The sequence below is a fragment of the Schistocerca piceifrons genome, chromosome X (assembly GCF_021461385.2).
Source record: "Schistocerca piceifrons isolate TAMUIC-IGC-003096 chromosome X, iqSchPice1.1, whole genome shotgun sequence".
NCBI lineage: Eukaryota > Metazoa > Arthropoda > Insecta > Orthoptera > Acrididae > Schistocerca > Schistocerca piceifrons.
This window is the reverse complement of record NC_060149.1, coordinates 243,602,583-243,614,673: the sequence shown is the minus strand read 5'-3', so window position 1 is coordinate 243,614,673 and position 12,091 is coordinate 243,602,583. Positions and strand designations below refer to the sequence as shown.

Here is a 12,091-nt window from a genome sequence, read left to right as displayed (position 1 = left end):
CTCTTCAGTAGATTTTTATGCCTAAGTGCTCCGCCAATAAACGCAGTCGTTGGTGCGTCAACCCCCGCCACCCCAGTATTTTGTACGTAATTGTTCCAATTGAAATTGTCCGAAGTTTTAATTAAAACTTCAATGTTGTTCAGTAAATTGGTGTCTGCTACTCGTCTCAGTAAATAGTAGAGAAATGTTGTCAATGAGCTCGTATGAAAATTTGCAGTGGGACCAAAAATATTGAGCAGCAGCGTGTTGCAGATCAGGACTGTTTTGCAGAGCCAGCGAGCGTGTCGCAAGCGCTCGTGCACGGCTGTTTCCGCTCAGTTGCGCGCGGCTCGGTTTCCACTTTCTCAGCTGCGGGTTCTGCCTGCACTCTGATCCAGACTTGCTGCGGAACATTCTAGGCGCCGCTCCAGCGGCTTGTGCTACGCCAACGTCATGGCTTGGCTAAAAGCCTAAGAGGAGTGGCACATTACGGGCAAACTTGGGCTGATATGCAGAGCTGCAGGGCACTGTCAAGGCGAAGATCTCCTAAAGATGGAAACTTGCGGGCTGTAGCATACTTTCAGCTTACATGTTTAAATTATTGGGAAGGATCGTGTACTATCGTCGTGGAAGTCTGAAGAAATTTCCGCAGCAGTTACCACTTTCTCTGTACCAGGAAAAGCTCGTAGTAGCGAAGAGGGTCGCCCACTCCGTACTACAGTCTACTGCACGTCATCCGTATTCTCACGGGAACACAAGGCAGAGGAAAAAAATTGACCGTTTCTACGGAACATTGTTACTACGAAAATTTAAATTTAAGCGTCCAAGCTTACAAGCTATTCAGTTAGATCAGTATGCTGCTATCTAAATTTATCGCAGTTCAGTGTCGGTACACTATATACCGAGTGCAAATGACTGTCCTAGACTTAGGTTCAAAAATTGTTCAAATGGCTCTGAGCACTATGGGACTTAACATCTGAGGTCATCAGTCCCCTAGAACGTAAAACTACTTAAACCTAACTAACCTAAGAACATCACACATCCATGCCCGAAGCAGGATTCGAACCTGCGACCGTAGCGGTCGCGCGGTTTGAGACTGTAGCGCTATAGACTTACGTGATAATATTGAAAGTTAGACAAAGTTTTGTTAGAATTACTCCTACAAATTTCTCTTGATACTACTCATATTGCGGCGCATATGAATACGCATCTACAAACACGAGTTTTGCGTCACCCCCCTAATTTCGAATTTCGTGTGGTGCATGCATATATATTCATTTGCAGTGTGTACATATCAACAGATAATAATTGTGAAAGAAAATCCCATTTCGCGCGGGACATTTTCCGCAGCATTCCTGAGAAACGTGAATACGTGGAGTCCCCTTGCTCGAACGCAGTATTGCATCCGTCTTGGCGTACCATCGATGGAGTCATCCAAACTGTTCCACTCCTCAACGGCAATTCCGTGAAAATCGAGTTGAAGATTTGGTCGTTGTAGACATCCAAAATCCGTTCGGTTCCATCGGGTTCATGACTGGGACTAGGTAGGACACTCCATTGTGCTGATCCTAGCATGCTGGAGGAACGTGATCACGAGAATAGCACTAGGAGCACCAGAGCTACCACCCATGAAGATGAAAATGTTAACGACGCGGTCCCACTATATAGAATCTGTTCACTGTACCGTAGAGCAGTGAAGCTTGTCAACCTCGACAGGTGTACGGTGGTCTCCAACGTAATGCCACCCCAGACCATTATTCTGTCACAACCTTGTTGACCGTGTGGTAAGCAATGTTAGAGGCGCTGTCTCTAATTACCAGGGTTAAAACAGATCACTTTCGTCCGTGAAAAAGCCAATCCTGGGGGTGTCCATTCTGCATGATTTTTTGTCCATCTGTGACTGTCTACGATCCATGACGTGGTACTCGCCATGGTCGTCGGTAATGGATATTTGCGTCATGCAGTTTTCTCCAGCTTGATACGATATGATACGTGACGTGCTGTAGTCGCTTCGAACGCAAAATTTTACTGGAACACTCTGATCACATTTCCTTTCATCAGTTACAGATACCCTGTGCACCTGACGAACGTGCGTGGCATGCCCGGTGTAACTCCTAAACACTGTAAATTGGAACGGCTTCCACGTCCGCACCCCGTCAGTTTGACTCCAGTGTCGATGTTGCGCCACTTCCCTGGTTGCCAAGCCTTCCGCGCGTAACAAGATGTCGACTCGATTATTGGTCGCGATTGTCCTGAGTGGCATGACGGATGTTCGTTCTACTGTTAGAATACTCCAACTCGTACTAGCTGGTGCTTTACTTAAAACTGAAATGCTGCAGTCGATTGGTATGCAGCGTTTTACCCGTAGGTAGCGTTCGGAGTTATTTCAGCAAACGTTAGGGATGACCTGATCGGTACAGGAACAGTCAAAATAGTAATACACCTGCCCTGCGTATCGGGACGATGCAACACTTCAGTTGGGTGTAGATTGGCCATATCTCCGAATGTACTGCGTTAATCAGCAAATGTTATATGAAACTCTAGCAGTGAAGGTCCTTCAGTACCCACTCGAAGCACTCTAGTCCATATTAGTTTCTGCTTGATTCACAACTGAAGCATTGTACGGACTACTACTTAATAGTAAGTCTTCAGTGTAATCTCTTACGTGAAACTGTTCTCAAAGTGTGATAGTAAGACTGCCTGGAAAGCTACCCAGAAATTTACTTGCCATCAGTCCATTTCCTGTTTTAATGTTCAACAATCTAAAAACTAATATATGTTGCTCAAGATAGACTTCCAGAAGTCTGAAAGTCTTAGAAGTTAAGTCTTCAAACAACTGTGCCGTATGTGTTTAATAAGTATGGCATGAAAGGCTCTAAATGTCCCGTATCCTAGCTACGCTCCACCGTCGAGGCTCTCCCATGATCATTAATCAGGCTCTTATGAAACCACCTTACAGTGTTCACAAATCTCGAAAAGAAATGTCATTTGGAGTGAAGATTTCGCTGTTAAAATATTAGAGATAGGAAATGTGGAGAAAAGCAAAACCCCTAATAAACGTTCTATGAAACTTGAATTTGGCTTACATATTCCTTATCAACGACAAATGAGTGAAAATTTGCGTTTGTTTCGTGTTAGACAACTAGAAATTTCGAAAGTTTCTTCATACCGGTTATTCGAAATACACGCGCGATAAACGAAGGTTGAAAAGATAGAAAGTGTAACACTGAATATGCTGTATTGCAAATGTTTCTAATCTTGTTCATGCAGCATATGCTACACTTGGGTACTGACCAAATAACCGGTTCGCGCAGCTCGTGAAACTTCCCTGTTTCCCGTTGGTCGGAATGTAAAGTGATTCGGCTGATAAGCACACGCGAAGTATGCTCATTGTATTTAAGCTGCACATCCTCGAATACGTCTGAAAGTCGATGAAATGCGCTCAGACTACATTCAAAGTGTCGTTCGGCTATATGAGATTCTCGGGGAAGTTGGTTGAGTTTGCACTTCTGAACTTTACTTAACGTTCTCAGTGGTTCTAGAAACTTTATTCTAAAAAGCAGCAGTTACACAAATGTATAAAGGGTAGTTCATTGATAGTGACGGGGCCAAATCTCACGAAATAAGCGTCAAACTACAAAGAACGAAACTTTCCCAGCTTCAAGGAGAAACCAGATGGCGCTACGGTAGGCCCGCTAGATGGCGCTGCCATAGGTCAAACGGATGTCAACTGAGTTTTTTAAATAGGAACCACATTTTTATTACATATTCCTGTAGTACGTAAAGAAATATGAATGTTTTAGTTGGACCACTTTTTTCGCTTTGTGATAGATGGCGCTGTAAGTCACACTTACGACTCATAATTTTAGACGAACATTTGGTAACAGGTTGGTTTTTAAATTAAAATACAGAACTCAGGTACGTTTGAACACTTTATTTCGGTTGTTCCAATGTGATACATGTGCCTTTGTGAACTTACTTCTGAGAAAGCGTGCTGTTACAGCGTGATTACCTGTAAGTACCACATCAATGCAATAAATGCTCAAAATGATGTCCGTCAACCTCAATGCATTTGGCAATACGTATAACGACATTCCTCTCAACAGCGAGTAGTTCGCCTTCCTTAATGTTCGCACATGCATTGACAATGCGCTGACGCATGTTGTTAGGCGTTGTCGGTGGATCACGATAGCAAATACCCAACACAGAAAGAAATCCGGGGACGTCAGATCCATGGAAGGTGCGGGCCATGGTAGGGTGCTTAAACGACCAATCCACCTGTCCTGAAACAAGCTATTCAATACCGTTTCAACCGCACGCGAGCTATGTGCCGGAAATCCATCATGTTGGAAGTAAATCGCCATTCTGTCATGCAGTGAAACATCTTGTAACATTGGCAGAACATTACGTAGGAAATCAGCACACATTGCACCATTTAGATTGACATCGATAAAATGGGGGCCAGTTATCCTTTCTCCCATAATGCCACACCAAACATTAACCTGCCAAGGTCGCTGATGTTCCATTTGTCGCAGCCATCGTGGATGTGTCCTTTGCCCAATAGTGCGTATTATGCCGGTTTACTTTACCGCTGTTGGTGAATGACGCTTCGTCGCTAAATAGAACAGGTGCAAAAAATGTCATCGTCCTGTAATATCTCTTCTGCCCAATAGCAGAACTGTACAGGACGTTCAAAGTCGTCGCCATGCAATTCCTGGTGCATAGAAATACGGTAAGAGTGCAATCGATGTTAATGTAGCATTCTCAACACCGTCGTTTTTGAGATTGACGATTCTCGCGCAATTTGTCTGCTACTGATGTGCGGATTAGCCGCGACAGCAGCTAAAACACATGCTTGGGCATCATTTGTTGCAGGTCGTGGTTGACGTTTCACATGTGGCTGAAAATTACATGTTTCCTTAAATAACGCAACTATCCGGCGAACGGTCCGGACACTTGAATGTATGTCGTCCAGGATACCGAGCAGCATAAACGTAACACACCCGTTGGGCATGTTACGTGATACCACGTACTTATACATTTGTGACTATTACAGCGCCATGTATCACAAAGCGAAAGAAGTGGTCCAACTAAAACATTCATATTTCTTTACGTACTACACGACTACGTAATAAAAATGGGGGTTCCTATTTTTAAAAAATTGATATCCGTTTGAGCTATGGCAGCGCCGTCTAGCGGGCCAACCATAACGCTATCTGGTTTCCCCTTTCAGTCTAGAATTTCGTTCTTTCTAGTTTTTCTTTTGATACTTATTTCGTGAGCTATTTGGCCCAGTCACTATTAATGGACCACCCTGTGTACACACTAACCGGCGTAGGTTACTGAAATTGGCATCAGTTTAGCGTTTACATGTTTCTGGAACTTGTCCAGATAAATGCTTATCACGTAGGTAAACGCCTTCGCTTCAAAGTATTGCAATGTCGTTCTTTCCAATGACTGAAAGTATGTGCATTAATAGGTTTCTTCCTGTGAAATTTGTAACTGCAATGTAACAAACAATTGTTAAGTTAGATTCCTCCAGCGAAATTTTTATATTTAACCACTTGAACTTAACCAGATTTGCACATTGTAGTTCTTTCCCATAGTTAGGTATTCATTTGTAATCCCTTTATTCTTTGATTAAGCTATCTTCCAGAACTGTGTAAGATGTTACAAAAGAAAGTGAAAGAACAGTGTGTACTCAATTGCGCAAGTTCTTACAGGCATTAGACGACGTGGTTTGGTGGGAAGGGGCTTGACTCTCAAAGCCAAAGGTTCATTAATTGGTCGTTGGGTCCTAAGACTTAAACACCTGTCGCTTCTTGCACCTCTAGCAATCATTCTGTACGTGAAAAATGCTGAGTCGCTCTGTGGTTCGGCTGTCACATACTATTGCTTGGGTATTGCAGTTAAGACAGTGGAAGGAAATGGCGTACCACTTCCGGTAGGAGTATGCCTAAAAAAGTGCTCAAATCAGCCCGTTCCGGACAGCTTGACAGGTATTAGACAGCGAAATCTGTACCTGAAGTTACGTTTGTACTAGTCGTCGCAATAACGTAAGATCTCATTCTCTTGCCGCAGTTTAGTTTTGCAGAGAGTACCTGCGTCACGTCGGAATATTCTTGAAGATTTTGAGACATTACCATTGCGAGCCTTCACCTTCGTGTTGAAGACGCTTAAATTGATACCTTGTGCAACAAGCCGTTGTAGCTAATAGAAAGATCTGATGTGTGTTAAATTCCACGTGTCTAAAAGATGCACATCAAGAATGGAAGTTATGTGGTGCAGCAAGATCTGTCTGCTGAATTACTTCGTTGATAGATGTAGTTGAGAAATTCGGTATCTATAGCCCTTGTACGGTTAAAGATTTGTGTATTCGTAGCCAGACGCCGTAGAAGTTCCAGCTTAATATATTTTTTCACCAATAGGATTGTCTTCGAGAGAAGTAAAGCTTAAACGTGAATAAAAGATGGTAAACTACTGAACAACGTATTGCTGAGAGAACAGTACGTTCTGTAGATCTAAATGCAGAGAAATCTCATTACATACGCTGTGGTAGCAGCACGTAGCTTCCCCTTCCATTATCATAACTCGGGAAGATGTTTTCCCCAAGTGCTTCAACATTGTGAGCCATAACTGTTCAAAGGCAACTCTTAAACTGCCTATAGCTCAGAGATAAACCAAACTGCAATAAAGTGTCTCAGCTTATAACCATCCCAGATGTAGCTAAAAGGACTGAGGCCAGGTGAGCTTGGACTCTAGTAAAACACCCTTTCGTCTACAGCACATTCATCCAACCGTTTCGTCCCTTGCCGGAAGCCTGAAAGTTTGGGTCTTCAGCAGGAGCAGGATGCAGACAGGAGCACGTAAGTCACCTGCTTCATACGTCGTTAACTTCTGAGGAACTTACGCAGAGGTATCATCAAATACTGCAGTATCTATCGCCTCTTCACGTCCCGACGCACCCACAAGCCGTACCATTGACAGCTAAATTCATTTATAGTCATCACGAGAAAGTCAGGCGCCGCTTTCTTCGGCTGTGGCTCTGCTCAGTTGTAACAGGGCGTCCGAATGTAGAAAGATGCTTAGTAGTGAGATACGTCGTGTTACTTAACGTCACTCGTAAGGTATTCAGTTGCTGAGGGGAGAGGAACTAGGTCTGGAAAGGGGGTGTAAGGGTAAACCTGTTGGACCGAAAAACGTAATTGCTTGATAAAATTCTGATGTATAGTAGTGTGGCAGTGTCGCTCCGTAAGGATAAAATGTCAAGTCACAAGTTTGGTGCCACACGTGTTAGACCACATGAGTAACATAAAATGGATACAGTTCATCTTTAAAGGGAAAATAGGGAATACATGAATGGACTGGTTTCTCCAGGATCGTGAAGAATGTAAAATTGAACATGGCACCGATCGTGTTCTGGCAGTCGTGTATTCAAACACCATTTTTTTAAAGAAAACAATAGGGTGATACATGAAACGCTTCAAGAAGTATGTAACATTAAAGTAAATGAAAGGAAGCTAAAGATGAAATGGCTGAATTCTGGATATAGATACTTGTCAGAAGATATAACTAAATCAAAAATTTCCGTGATTAATTGCGGAAATACTACGTTAGCGACTCCCACCATCCCCCTATGGCTAATTAGGCAGTGTGAGAAATGGGTCAAATTTTCTGGATCTAAGGCAGGAAATGATAAAGAGCACTTGTCTAGCTTTCGAGAAACTTAAGTCTTTCGAGCGATACTGAGAGAAGGAAATGCAATGGTTCAATAACAAGTGTGTAGTATTGCTCAGCCAAGGAATCTGAAGTACTGGAATACCTGTTTCCGCTACATTTTTATTTCCGAAGTTGTTGTCGTAGGTTACAAAGTGTTTCGTAAGGGAGCGACCTCATTTTTTGTTCCAAGAGACAATCGGGCAATAACACTGTGCAGCAATTACGCTTTCATCTTCCAACAAAAGCGTGATCTGTGACTACTATAAACGGTGCCAAGCGTTGTGGCGAGCAGCGGCGGTAACCATGCAAATACTGTCTGCCGTGGTGTCTGGGGTCTTCCCGCAGAACCCAAGGCCGTGCCGGCGAAAGCCGCGCATTTACGTAATGCAGACAGGCGCTCTGCACACACCACACCATTAACTTTTTCTGGGAACTTCTCTGCAGACAAAAAATTCAATGTCAGTCCTAAGGTGTTGGGTTAAAGATATTCATAGACGGGATTTGACGGTAGAACTCCTCGGGACCTTCAACGGACAATCTGGTCACTGCAGTTTACGTTTTTAAATTAAAAGGTCGGAAAAACCTTCAGTGTACCTACGTAAGCGAGTGGGGGGGGTGGTGGTGGTGGTGGTGGTGGTGGTGGTGGTGGTGGTGGTAAAATTTTCTAGATATAAAATGCGTTAAATAGAGAAACAAAACTTAATGAAAATACAAAAGGGTGGCATTGAAATTTCGACACTGAAGCACGATGGCCACAGGTAACTGGTAACGAAGAAAGAATATAGCTCCTTCTGTATAAACAGTAAACAAAGAATGTTAGAAATTAGTGTTGCGTAACAGTAAGGATATTAAAGTTCCATTTCTTCATAAGCAAATTAACAAATAGGCGAATGCCTGTATGACATGCCGTCATAACCGCTTCCTCTCCTGCCCTCAAACGGAGTTAGTGCGCAATGTTAAACTACGTCAACTTTTCCTCGCTTAAACTAAAAACTTGCCATAGTTCAGCCATTTACCCACAACGAAATAGGATTTCGTTAATTCCTTACAGTCAAACGTAAATTCCAGAACAGAACATTTTGTTAAAGGCATTTTGACATATCGTAATGCACACCAGCAGCGCACAGCATGTTGCACACGACAAACCTTTCAACCACCGTGTTTTAAAAGTAGACGAATGGATTTAAAGCAGATCTGAGAAGAAACACCTCGGGGTACAGTTAAATAACTTCCTTCATTGAAGAAACGGGAGAGGTAAAAGGGCGAATACAGAACGTGGTAATACGGATGTGTTGAACGGTCCGTCGTAACTCAGCAGGTGGCAGCGGTTGTAGACACACATTCTATGGAATGTAGGCATTAGGGCTCGATCGGCAATTTCATTAGACTAACGACAATATTACATCGTAACGTTTCCCTAAACACGTTTACAATGATAACGTAAACATCGGGGTGCGTGCGATGCACGTGGGTAGGCCGTAGTTTCGGACCAGGTTGGTTCCACAGAATCAGTTTGCGGCCTTGAACTTGCTTGCCAGAGCAGCCAGCTGTTCGTCGACAAATCGGCTCTCTCTCTCTCTCTCTCTCTCTCTCCCCCCTCTCCCTCCGTCCCTCCGCCTGTCTGCATCTGTAAAGTGTCTTCAGGAATAAAGTCTTAGCGATCGCTGACTGTGCAGACTACTTACTGAATTATCCAAGTTTTTGTTACAGATAATACACAAATGCTAGCACTGTTGCAGGAATTGTGTGTAGAGGTGTCTGATAGACCTGTAAATAGGTAATGTTCCTCTGGGCGTTAATGACACTTCTTCCATTGTAAAGCTGATAGGTCCCTCTACGAAAGGTGTAAATGCTTTGAGCCTTGGCCTGCTCATGCGACGCACTTAGAGCCTACACTACTTCAGCCTTCTGCAAGAAACACACACAAATACCGTGAGATTAAAGATAAACGAAACTGGTCCCTCGCATAACAGAATGTGTAAAATTGTGTTCAAAAATTCTTGAAGTAAATTTTTAATAGCTATTAGCATTCAGTTACACGTAAGACGGCATACGAAGAGCAGTTTCTTCAAGAGACGGTTTGAGAGAGTTCAGATTCGTCGTGAGCAATGGCATGAGACCTCCCCTTAAAATGACTACTACTACTACTACTGCTGCTGATGCTATAGGCTCCTGATTATCGTTTTCTCATTTAGCTTAAATGTGAAGGTAAGCAACGGACAGCGTCCAGGGATAACCGACGTGCATGAAAATGCTAGCGGCATGGAAATAATGCACTGTTTCGTAAGAAAAGGCATTAAATTAGAGATTGGTGTAAATATAATGAAATGAGAAACCAGGAAGACCTGACTCCTAATTGGCCATGAGTCTGCGTGAAAAATAATGGAGCTCGTTAAGTGCTTTCGTGGAAATTTTTCCACGAAGTATAACGTAGCAACTTAAATTACATAACGTATTTTAAGTATGTTAAAAACAAATGAGCGAGTTTCGTATGTAATACAAATTCAGGCCATCCATTCTAGGGAGTTACCAAAAGACAAGGAAATGAAAGTTAACGCTGGAATTTGGTTGTCACTTTGCAGATTCGTAAACAGACGTAAAATTACTTACATCGCAGATAAGTTACTCGAGTAGTTTTAACTTGTATTCCTAAGTGTAGTAACGTTACTGCTGAGAAACACAAACATCGTAGACAACGGAGATGAGAGTTGGCATTTAAACTGGATCTCCACTTCGCTTTCGTCGGGGAAATGTGCTGCAGTATGTGCCAAACTGCTGTTCGCATGCGAAGTACCTGGAGAAATTCGCTTCAGTTGTTCATGCGTATCACGCAGTCCCAGGCAGCGTTGCTGAAAGGTGAATGCCGATTACTCACTCGTCTGGTATTCAGGAATTAACGCATACTTCAGTACGTCAGGGATACTTCGCGCGATCGACAGGCATACCCGAAAGCGCTTTTAAAACGAATTGACATTGCTAAGTAGCATGAAGTGTCTGGAAGCTGGTGAAACATTGGAGCAATTTACTGGGCAGGCTAGCGTCAGAAGTCTAGTATTAATAACGATCTGTCCAGTTCAAAAAGCATCCAGTCTCGGTATATGAAAAAGAAACGTAAGCGACTAACGCGAAGGTTGAAGTACTCTACGAGGCATGGTTATCTTCCTCACAATATAAATAGACAAGTTCGGAAATTTGCATGGTTACAAAACAATCTGCTTGAAACGTAGACACAAACGGCAATTTTCTATAAGTTATTTTCAGAATCTCCTGACAATTTGCTTTTACTTTGATTACGTCTGTGGTTTACTACATTAATCGAAATTGCTCATGGAAAACATGTATAGTTGAAAGCCTTACTCAGTTCTGGTTACTCGTACGTTTCTAACATACACGTTAGCTGTGGGATATGTATGACGAATAGGCAAACGTGAGAAATAATAAAAGCTTTATTTAAGGCATGGTTGCTTAAAGGTGGTTAGGAGTGTGAGTTTGATCATTTTTGCCGTTCACAGGCGACTACAGACATTGAGACATTGTTCAGGAAATGCAAAAACGAAAAGGAAAACAAAATTAGAGCACACACGAAGATAATTCAAAAATATTAAACTACTGTTCCTAAGATCTAATGGTTCCTCTTTCCTTTATTGATATCTCATTGAAAAGCGGGCCACGACGTTAGGGACGAGTACATCAATTTTTGTTAAAAATTTGAAAATTCTAAGAAAAAAAGAGCAGAGGACGGAATTGATAGACTAAGGGGGTAGTCGTGCATAAAAATATTGTACACACTGCCTCCTTAGATTCAGACTAAGGGGATGTAAGAAAACGATGGCAAGGGCAAGTCTATACATAAAGGCCCGCTTTTAAAAACACAAGTTGGGCTGTACTGATCAGTTTTTTGCACAAAAGACGATGCACGATTACATTCAAGAAAAAACGGTAAACTTAGAAAAAGAGAAATGGAAGCTTCCCACTGTGTACTTCGCCCACTACCCAACAAAAATCACGAGCAATGGTTGCCAGTATTGGGAGCGATGGTAGCTAAGTCATGCGGGGGGTATTGGGAGCGGACGACGGTGTTCATTCGTTGCGGAAGACATCTGTGAACGTGGTGTCGGGGGGAATCTTCGCGAAGGTTTTGAATGTCTTCTAGTATCTTACTCAGTTTAGACCTCCTACGCTCTTCAAAAAGTCCGTGAGGTTCTCTCTTTCTCCTCCCCCCCCCTTTTGTAGCATTTCACGATGACTGGATGAACCGTCATGGGGATCGATATAGAAAACCTGCTTAATTGCTTGAACGGTCTAGCAATAGGGACGATTAGAGCTTATCCAGCCAGTTTCAGGACCTACAGTTCACCGTGGTTTGACTCACTGGACAACTCAGCGTATTTCG

General features: G+C 42.8%; 1 protein-coding gene across 4 annotated transcripts in view; it reads left to right on the top strand.

Annotated features, from left to right (window-relative positions):
* Nucleotides 1–12,091, top strand: part of LOC124722916 (PTB domain-containing engulfment adapter protein 1-like) — a 144,519-nt gene that overhangs the window by 38,720 nt on the left and 93,708 nt on the right. The gene's annotated exons all lie outside the window — the stretch shown is intronic.